Genomic DNA, 11,302 nt, shown 5'->3' on the forward strand with positions numbered 1-11,302 from the left:
AGGGTTTGTGGGTTTGCCAAGCCCTGTCTTTCTCTTGTGCTGCCTATTAGTAAAGAATGTATGTCTATGAACTCAGGGCCAAAAGAGGCCTCCAGGTTACTGAGTTCAGTCTGGTGCTCTCAGGCAACTGTGTCATGTAATTTCTTCCACCAATGTGTTTTACTGTGTATTAAAATGAGATGTGAAGCTGGTATTCTTTAGGCAGAGGACTGGACCAGGTCCAAGGAGAGACCTGGGTTCTATTCCTGGCTTTGCAACAGATTTGTTGAGTTAGTTACTATAAGTGAAGTGATCTGTCAAGCTATCACAGGGCCCCCAAATTGCTGAGCAAAAAAACAGACTGCACAGCAGAGTGGAGCTCTGGGGATGCTGTGCTGGAATGACAAGGGTAGCTTTGGAGGTCCAACCCTGGTTTAGGAGCCAAGGACAGACGGACCCCAGCACTGGACACCCTAGGAGGAACACCAGACAAAGCATCCACAGCTTGTGAGTGTGCCTGAGTGCCTGGACACTGGTTGGACCCAGCTGGCTTCACAGTGCATGAGATCTACACAGCAGCTTGGGGTGGAGACCTTAGGACTGAAGATTAGTTTGTGGATGGACTAATATTTATATTCCCTTCACACTCAGCTCCTCCACAGGATCTTGCCTTTGCCCTTGGAGCTAAGTCTGCTCTATTGATGCTCTGTGGCTAAGGGTGTGCCTATACTGCTTCCCTGGTGCTCCCAGGGAGTGCTGTCCTTCATCATACTCTGCCCATCCTCTCTGCACATACCAAGTACAGAAGGGAGATGGTAAAGCCATTTCAGAGGTGCTTCTGCCAGCCTTCTTGTGATCTCTACTTCTGGTGCACTTAACATCAATGGCAGGGGATGCCCCCAGGGAGGCCTCACCAGTTTCTTTCCATGTTTGATGTGTGTAGAGCAGAATCAGGTGGGTAGGATGTGTCCAATAGCAAGTACTTCTGGGGACATGGGGAATGTATACCCAGAGAGATACAGAGGGCTAGTGCTGTCACTGCAGTCCAGTTTGGTGGTAAGGTGATTGCTAATTTAAAAAGACTCAAGATGTGTGGGTCTGGCAGACTTAGAGGGTTGGTAATGGGAAATAGAACCCTACACCCCTGTCAGCAGCCAGCATACAGGCCATAATAGTAAGAGCTTGTAAGCTTTCTTGAGCTGATCTCTCAGTGAGCTCAGCTGGGAACTTAATGCAAGTAGTGTGTTTGGGATCTGCTGATCCTATCACAAGACAGAGAGCTGTAGTTTCTCAGCCAAGTTCAGAAACCACCTCAGAATTGGCATTGCCTGGTCATCTTAAGAACATAAGAAATACCATTTATTGGGTCAGAAACTGGGTGAGCAGAGTAGGTGCAAGGTCACCAGGAACTGGAGCTAGAGTTCTGTGTGCTAGGGCAGGAGTTGCCCAGCTGCAGCTTCTCCCCCTGCCTGGCTGGACATATGGTGTTTTTTTGTTTTTTTTTCTGTTTTTTTGCACCGGTCCTGGAAGCAACTGCAATACCAGGTCAATGCATGGAGTGGATGGAGCACACTCCAGTTCCACCACCCAATACCAAAAAGAATCTGCTCAAGATAGACCTCCTATGGAGGACATATCAGAGACAATTACCCTGGGGAGCTCGCCTACGTGGTCACGCTGCTTCCCCTGCCAGGTTTTTTTTTTTTTTTTTTCCTGTTTTTTTGCACCGGTCCTGGAAGCACTGTAATACCAGGTCAATGCATGGAGTGGATGGAGCACGCTCCGGTTCCACCACCCAATACCAAAAAGAATTTGCTCAATATAGAACTCCTATGGAGGACATATCAGAGCCAATTACCCTGGGGAGCACACCCTGCTGGACATCCCCCGCCCATAGCAAGACTCTGGCCAAGTCCAGACCACCTTCCAGATCATGGTGTCTCCCCTGCCAGGTTTTTTTTTTTTTTTTTTTTTCTGTTTTTTTTGCACCGGTCCTGGAAGCACTGCAATACCAGGTCAATGCATGGAGTGGATGGAGCACGCTCCGGTTCCACCACCCAATACCAAAAAGAATCTGCTCAAGATAGACCTCCTATGGAGGACATATCAGAGACAATTACCCTGGGGAGCTCGCCTACGTGGTCACGCTGCTTCCCCTGCCAGGTTTTTTTTTTTTTTTTTCCTGTTTTTTTGCACCGGTCCTGGAAGCACTGTAATACCAGGTCAATGCATGGAGTGGATGGAGCACGCTCCGGTTCCACCACCCAATACCAAAAAGAATCTGCTCAATATAGAACTCCTATGGAGGACATATCAGAGCCAATTACCCTGGGGAGCACACCCTGCTGGACATCCCCCGCCCATAGCAAGACTCTGGCCAAGTCCAGACCACCTTCCAGATCATGGTGTCTCCCCTGCCAGGTTTTTTTTTTTTTTTTTTTTTTCTGTTTTTTTTGCACCGGTCCTGGAAGCACTGAAATACCAGGTCAATGCATGGAGTGGATGGAGCACGCTCCGGTTCCACCACCCAATACCAAAAAGAATCTGCTCAATATAGACCTCCTATGGAGGACATATCAGAGACAATTACCCTGGGGAAGCTCGCCTACGTGGTCACACTGCTTCCCCTGCCAGGTATTCCTCCACTACCTGCTACCCAGAGTGGTGATATGAAAATCCCGGTTCGTTTCTTTGGAGGCTCACGAATAATAATTCCTCAGGCATACATTGTTAGCAACACAAAGGATATATTTGCAAATAGGGTCAGAGTGAAGACAAAAGACCACTCTGCCCCCGAGGAAAACTCTTAGCTGGCTTTTATCCCTTCCCTCCTGGGCACGTGTGCAGAAGCAGGAACTCTTACAACTCATTTCCGGTTCATACAAACATACATGAAATGACATCACGTCATCCGTCGCATGTGCATTATAATTAACTACTTAAGTATGCGAGGCGGATAGGCATATATGCATTAGCTAATTACGCATGCTTAGAAAACTCTCCAGGTTACCAAAAGTTCAAATCCTTCTCTTTCTCAAGGACACAATTAAATTGAATTACAGCTTCTGTAATCTACATAAGAAAGCAGAGGGAGTGTGTGATTTGGTGTAACAAAGAGATAGTAAGTTGAAGGAGAAGGAGGGAAATGTCCTTGGTGGTGTTCCTCCTTATCAGGTACGAAATACAAACTGTGCAGTTCTAACAACACTCTATTCATTATGCATTTTTAATAATATTTCTAACAGTGGTGCAGCAGAGGCAGGAGGAGGAGAAGCTGCTGGAGCCAGGGAGAGCCAAGCAGCATCCAGACAGGTACAGCCATACCAGGAGCAGCCTCTCTGGGATGCTGTGTGCAGGGTCAGGGTCATCAATAGACGCAGGCAGGAGTGTGGCACAGGCTGTCCCAGGCAGAAGTAGGTAGGGTTGACCCCATGCAGAGAGGTGCAGGAGCAGCTGTGGGCCAGATACAATTGGTGGATGCTGCCTCGCAGGCTAGATCCAATTAGTTGGTGCACTGGATCCAAGTCCGTGGCCATATTTTGCCCACTCCTGACCTAGCCTCTTTAGTCTCTCCTCATATGGAAGCCCCTCCATACCACTAATCATCCTTGCTGTCCTTCTCTAGATCTTCTCTGGTTCTTCTATATCCTTTTTGAGGTGTGGGGACCAGAAGTGGGCACAATATTTAAGGTGTGGATGCACCATGGATTTATAAATCGGTATAATGATACGTTTTGTTTACAGTTCCCTTCTTAATAGTCCCTAACATTTTGTTCACGTTTTGGTGGCTGCTGAGCACTGAGCTAATGTTTTTAATTAACTGTCCACAATGACTCCCAGATCTCTTTCCCATGTCATAATAGCTAATGTAGAGCCCATCATAGTGTAGGTATAATTTGGGTTATTTCTGCCCAGGTGCATCACTTCACATGTACCTACACTGAATTGCACCTGATATTTAGTTGCCCATTTGCTCAAGTTATATGAGATCCTTTTGTAGTTTCTTACAGTCTGCACCACTTTGAATAATTTTGTGTCACTGGTGAATTTGGCCACCCCATTACTCACCCTAAATTACTTATGAATATATTCTAGATTATTTATGAATATATTAAACAGCACTGGTCCCAACACTGATCCCCATGGCAAGATAGTTCACTTCTTTCCAGTTTAAGAACTCTCCATGGACTGAAAAGCAAAGGTCAGGATTGAGTAGCGCACAAGGAAAGAGCTTCTCATAACACCAGCAAGCTTTGCAAAGCATCCAAGGAGCGGCTTCTCATTGGCCACACTCGCCTATTTTGGGGCTCACTGAGAAGCTGTCTAGGCAGTGTTTGTTTATTTCAGTGCATTGTGAAACTGTCCACCCTCCTGTTATGTGAGCATATCCCTTGTCCCTTTACCCCCACTGTTCAGTTGTGGTTCATCGGTCCTCAGCTTCTGCTTTCTTTCACAGCCCCTTCTTCAGGGAGAGTTTTCCCAAGCCTTGACTTATCTTCTGATCCTTCTGGTCATTCACATCTCTTCATAAGAGGAAGCTTTCCTACACCTTTCCCTGTTGCAGACCTTGGTTTCTGCTATTTATAGGGAATAGTCACTGCTAGCACCCCAAAGTCTGCAAGCCACTCTGTACAGGATATGGTGGGAGAGGGGTTTTACACCCCCTGTCCCCTGCACTACATCCTGTTAAAGGGTGGTGGCCTTGGAAGTTTACAGCATGTGCCAAAAACATGCTGGAGACATGTATAATGACTCAAAGGTCCCGTGAGGCAGGGCATCTCCCAACACCCCTAAAGCATGTCTGCATCTTACTGGCACAATCTGGCTTTTGGTGGGGACAATGGGCAAATTTTTTTTGTCACAAAAATCCATTATGACAGCTTTGCCTTCCAGACAGAGTGAGTTTCATGCAGCCAGTAACAGCGTCAGAGTTCCTAGGTTCTACAACCAACTGCAAGTGTGTTTGCTCTACAATTGCTGCATACCTCAACACACCTGAGCTCTATCTAAACCAGCTGGCTTGGGGATTAGGAATAGTGTAATCAGTAGCCAGGAGCTCATCATGGGCTAACTAGCCTAGCATTCACTGAGCTTCTCATGCAGGTTTTGCATCTTGCATTGAGCCCCATGCTATCTGGATGTATGACTAGATAATATAAGAAGGGTCACACTAGTAGTACCCAAGAGAGATAAGTAGGGTATGTCTACATGAGCTGCACTCAAGTTGCTGTAGTGATTGCAGTGTAGACACACCTGCAATGGGTGACATGCAACAAATCACTGGTTATCTCCATCTGATTCCACTTCCCCATGGGCGTGTCTATACTTGCTGCTATGGCACCATTGTTACTGTGCTGTTATTTAGTACTTCTTTTTGGAAGTACTAAGATGGTGCAGTAACAACCTGTACTGTGCCATGCATGCCACGCATGGTTATTTTTAGGCACTACATCACCATAGCGATGCGCTATAATGGGAGATAGCACATTAGTACAGGGATGTAGCTTTGGTGGCACAGGTTTCCCCACAGACGCTACATTGCTGTAGCGCATTACTATGAGGGCGTAGTATCATGTGCAGACACTCTCCCTTCATAGAATAAGAATGATCTTACCCACTTTTGTACAGCACTCTGAGGCCTTCACATTCAAGATGCAGCACAAGTGAAAATACTTCATGTTAACTATTATGATGATAGCTGAGCCAGCCCAGAAGTTTAGGAGCAAGGACACTGCAGTCTTGCTAGGTTCTCATGTTTTATTCTATTGAGCCATGAGGTGGTGCTGCAGTTCTACCTTTGTTTCTGCCACAGCAACCAGAATGCATGGGAGAGAGGATCAAAACCACACGTTCTGTAGAAACAGTCCATTCACAAACACCCCAAACTTGTTTTGAAATCAGCAAGGCAGGGATCATCGCGGAGCCCTTGGCCCTGCTGTATGAGTATTCGTGTTCATGTGGCCAGGTGTTGGGGGATTGGAAACTGGCTAATGTGGTCCCAATTTTCAAGAAAGGGAGGAAGGAGGGCCCAAGTAACTATAGGCCTGTAAGCCTCACCTCAGTGCTTGGGAAGATCTTGGAGGGAATCATCAAGGAGTGCATCTGTGGGGGGCCTGCAGGGGAGATCATGCTCAGAGGCAATCAGCATGGGTTCATCAAAGGCAGGTCCTGCCTGACCAACCTGATTGCCTTTTATGACCAAGTAACTAAATCCTTGGATGATGGTGTTGCTGTGGACATAGTCTTTCTAGACTTTAAGAAGGCGTTTGACACTGTCTCTCACCCCATCCTCATCAATAAATTAAGCAACTGTAGCATTGATGCCTACACAGTTGGATGGGTAAAAAATTGGCTGATGGGGTGCACCCAGAGAGTACTGGTGGATGGGTTGTACTCAACCTGGCAAGATGTGAGCAGTGGGGTACCCCAGGGCTTGGTCCTCGGGCCCGCACTGTTTAACATCTTCATCAGCAACTTGAAGGAGGGGGTGGAAAGCACACTGTCCAAGTTTGCTGATGACACTAAGATATGGGGCGAGGGAGACACACTTGAAGGGAGACAGAGGTTGCAAATAGATGTAGACAGACTACAAAAGTGGGCAGATGAGAATAGGATGGGGTTCAACATAGACAAAGGCAGGGTGCTGCACCTTGGGAGAAGGAATCCACAGCATACATACAGGCTGGGGAGTTCCCTTCTTGAAAGCACAGAGGCAGAAAGGGATCTTGGAGTCATTATTGACTCCAAGATGAACATGAGCTGCCAATGCCAGACCGCAGCCAGCAAGGCCAGCCATACCTTGTCATGCATCCAAAGGTGCATCTCAAGCTGGTCCACAGAGGTGATACTCCCCCTCTATGCGACTTTGGTCAGGCTGCAGTTGAAGTACTGTGTCTAGTACTGGGCGCCACACTTCAAAAGGTATGTGGCCAGCCTGGAGAGGGTTCAGAGGAAGGCCACCCACTTGGTGAGAGGACAGCAGGACAGGCCCTACAAGGAGAGACTGAGGGACCTGAACCTGTTCAGCCTCAGCAAGAGGAAGCTGAGGGGGGACCTGGTGGTTGCCTACCAACTCATCAGTGGAGATCAACAGCAAATAGGGAGAGCCTTTTCTCCCCAGCACCACCTGGGGTGACAAGGAACAATGGTAATAAGCTGATGGAGAATAGGTTTAGGTTAGAGATCAGAAGGCAATTTTTTACAGTTAGGGTGGCCAAAATCTGGAACCAACTTCCCAGGGAAGTGGTCCTCGCCCCTACCTTGGGCAAATTCAAGAGGAGGTTGAACGATCACCTGTCTGGGGTCTTGTGAACCCAGCATTCATTCCTGGCTGTGGCAGGGGGTCAGATGATCTATTCAGGTCCCTCCTGACCCTAGCTACTATAAAACTATGAAACTAAGGCTACCTCCATAAGTGTAAGTATGAAAATACATCCATCTCCTCTACTTTGTAATTCTCTACCCAAATTCTCAGCAGGTCATAAAGGAAGCAACTATGAGATGGTGAGAGACAACCACTTTGATCCTGCCTCACTTAGCTGGGATATCGAGTGAGACATGACCAAACAAAAGTGCATGCTGGAAGATTCACACCACTCCCATATGTGAGATACCCCACACCCATAATGCCACATTCCAGTGGAAAATTGGCACCTAGAACTTAGCTGTTCTACAATACAGCCCTACAAGGGATCTGGTTACACCATGTGCACTATTTTGTAACAGAAGTTTGTGTGTTTTAACCAGACCTCAGGAAACTTTCCCCTCCTTAGCTGTAGATTGTTTTGGGGGTAGGAGTGTGTCCTGGCTACTTGAAAGCAAGGGTGCTCAACTCCCAGCTTGCAAAACAGATCCAGCCCTCAGAACAGTGCTATATGGCCCATAGAGCTCCTCATGGGTTTGAAAATTTGGCAGTGGGAAAGTAGCTACTGTTCCCCTGCTGCCAAATTTTTCAGCCCATTAAGGGCCTGGTAGGCTGGATAGCATGGCCCTGCATGCTAGATTGGGTGCACAAAGAGGCACAGGGCCTGATCTCAGCAAACAGGGCCAGTGTGAGGCCTGATCCAGGCATTCAAGGGCCAACCAAGGCTGTGTAGGGCCCATCCAGTCCACAGATCAGCCCTGAGCAACTCCTTTGGCCTATAGATCCAAAAGGTTGAGCACCACTGCTCTAGAGGATGCAGCTGTGATTTCATCATGTCAGGGGGCTGTCCTGTGGCAGCTGTGACCTTGAAGTAGAGAGCAGTGAGGCTTACAGGAGGCTGGGTTGGTGCATCAGCAAGATAGGCTTTTACTTACTTCTAGTCTCTGCCCACAAGTTTGTCACCTGCTATTGGGCCTGGTTACCACAGTCCATGAGGTACTCAGCAGCAGTTCTACCTCCCAGCTGTGCCTCACCCATGACTGTGCAGCTTCACCACTGCCCTGTGTTTATTTGTGTGTTCTGAGAAAATCTGTGTGACTATCCCACCATGCCTTAACAAGCCTAAGTGCCCAGAGGACATGCACAAAGAGCAGCACCAGTAGGACATGGGGCAACACATTCTGAGGGCTCTAGGAAGACAGAAGACAAGTCACACCTATATGACACAGAGAGGTTGGGAGCTCCCCTGCATTGCTGTGCAAGTAACAGCAACACAACTGTGGTTTGCCCAGCAAGTCAGGTATCTGGTGAAATCCAGTGCATGTGGGTTTTGTGCAGATACATGGATTTTGAGGAGAAAGCCAAGGTTCTTGGTAGACCACTGAGGAAATCAGTACTAGTCTGGGTGGGGCTGGCAACCTCACTTGAAGAACTTCTCCCACCCTGTACCGACATAGAGCAGGAGCCTCTTACAGTTAAAAAAAACCTTATTCCACTTGTTTGATGCTATTGCCCTGGGCCTCATGGGAGCTATAATAGGTATATTATGCATGCCTCCAGGAGAACTAGGGAGCATATTTTTTTCTCTGCACTAGCTAAAAGCAGCTGTGAAATGGAGCCAATAAGTGTCCTGGCCTTCTCTCAGAGGTGTTGGTAATGATCTCTTGAGAAATTCAAATAGCATCAGATCCCAGATTGGACCTATTCTATACAGAAGCTCTCAACTTTGCAACCTCTTTTCTCCAGAGTTGCTTTAGAGCAGTGCTTCTCCACCAGGGAGCTGGGGCTTGTCTCTGCCTCAACAATCCCCGGTCCCCACTGCCTGCCCTCCCTGCAAGGAGGTAAGCACTGTAGTATATAAATTCATTTTTGAAGCTGGGTGCCACTCTGTTCATAAAAGCTACGGAGGGGTCTCTCCGTTGTGTCCAATGAGGGATGCTTTGAGTCTGAAAAAGGTTGAGAACCACTGCTTTAGGGAATGGGCAGGAATGAGCCTGACTATTGCATTCTAAGCTACCCCTCCTGGGAACAGTGCAACACCACTACAGATAGGCAGCCTAGAAGGAAAAAAATATCAGGAAGTGATTTTTATATTTGCCCTTATAATTAAAATAATAATAAACTGCCATGGAGTTTGGTTCCAGGGGGGAGAGTGAAAGTACACAGTGCAGCATGGAGGGCAGGGGGACGGTAAATAAAGGGCAGGTAAACAATGCTGGGACTTCTTCCTATCACCCAGATCATCTGGATTTCTTCATATTTCTCTTATTTGTTTATCTCAAATCTCACCGCTGACCCAGATCAATTTGCTTTACCGCTCATCATTTGTCAAACTGTTCATGAAGTAATGCAGTGCCAGGGAAACAATAAGGGATGAAATCCTCCTGAATACTTATTTATTTGGATTTCAGCACTTATGTTTCTGGACAACAGTGCGTGTAAAACAGAAAAAAGCTGATTATGTTTGGTGAGCAATAGCATTTTAATGCTAAGTTAAGCAGCCTTTCCCTGCTCTGGATTGCTCTATTTTTCTGTTTCATATCAGCTAAGAAGGGAAGGCCTGGAGATATTTTAAGCCATCTGCTCTTATTGCCTTCGTACTCAAACTGAGCTGGAAAGAGCATTTTTAAACTAAACTGTTGCACAGCAAGAGAAGAACAAAACAGTGTCATGGGGGGTAGGGGTACTCAAGGGCTGTATTGCTGGTAAGGCCAGCGTGCAGCACATAGCAGGTTGTGATCATCTTCTCTCATTATCTTTTCTTTAGTTGGGTATTTCTACTACACCTAGTAGTATCTTAGTGCCCCTTCTGGGTCCTATGTCAGATCCAATCAGCTCTGTCAAAAATGTCAAAGGTTCATTCAAGCCTAAAAGTCCCTCGAGCTTGTGTGGTTGAGGCACACCCATTTCTTTAGCCAATGACAGGCAAGGAAGTGGTGTAGTCAGCATCATGTTTAGTTGCCTTTGACTGCCCAGAATGATAATGTACCATTTACAGCTGGATTAACTGAGCACGCCTAGTTACATCTCTGGAACCGTAGCAACACATCTTACACCAATGATACAGCCAACACCAAGTGTTCCAAAAACATGAGTCATCAGGCCATGTGTAGACAAAACAAGAGGCGTGTGCGCACAACATTTTAAAGCGGGCTAAATGCTTTTGCACCGCTTCAGTGGTATTGGTGTTTGCACGCCTCAGTGATGTACTGCGCATTAATTCCAGCCACTGTAGGAAATTTGACGGTGTAAAGCACACTAAATGACTTGGGGCGTAGCAAACTAAAGGAGTTTTAGTTTAGTTTGCTGCCCTACAGCTGCCGAGCAAAGCACTGGGCTCCATGCAGCTCCGCAACTCTGCAGAAAGCCCTGCAGGCAACCTGGCAGCAACCCAGGAAAGCAGCTCCGCCCGAGAAAAGCTGTGAGCCTGCCCCCGAGCCTGCCTGCCTGAGGTGTGTGGGCCCCGGTGCTTCCCTTCACGGCTGCAGTGCCCCCTGGGACCACCCAAGCCGGGTGCCTGCAGGCGCGTGCGGCTGGGGGGAGCCACAGCTGCCGCAGAGGGAAGCACCAGACCCCGCCCCCTTCTCCCCTCTTGCCGCCGCAGCTCAGGGACTGCTCTACTGCCAGAAGCTCACCCTCCCCTCCCTGCTGGAGAGGCAGGTAAGTCAGCGTGGTATGTGCACGACACAGGGTTGTAATCAGCCCTAAATCGAAGCGGTGTTTTTTAAAACCCGCTGCTTCAATTTAGGGCCCCCATTTAATCTACACACGCTGTATTACGAGTCTAAAATCATGACATTTCTCTCAAATGAATATTATATCCTTCGCCTTTTACTTTTTGAGCCTGGGTGTATTTACTCCGTGTTTTCAGACCTTTCTCCATAATCCCAAGAGCTAGAAACTTGCTCTCTTTTATCTTTTAATAAAAATGGAGAGTCTAATACAGTCTCCCAATTTCAG

At 47.4% G+C, this 11,302-nt stretch overlaps 1 pseudogene; it reads right to left on the reverse strand.

Annotated features, from left to right (window-relative positions):
- Positions 1-1,957: 1,957 nt before the first annotated feature.
- On the reverse strand, positions 1,958-2,112 carry LOC149857373 (U2 spliceosomal RNA; annotated as a pseudogene).
- Between the last annotated feature and the right edge of the window lie 9,190 nt (positions 2,113-11,302).

The sequence above is a fragment of the Crocodylus siamensis genome, chromosome 9 (assembly GCF_052110815.1).
Source record: "Crocodylus siamensis isolate JL-2025a chromosome 9, ASM5211081v1, whole genome shotgun sequence".
Lineage (NCBI taxonomy): Eukaryota > Metazoa > Chordata > Crocodylia > Crocodylidae > Crocodylus > Crocodylus siamensis.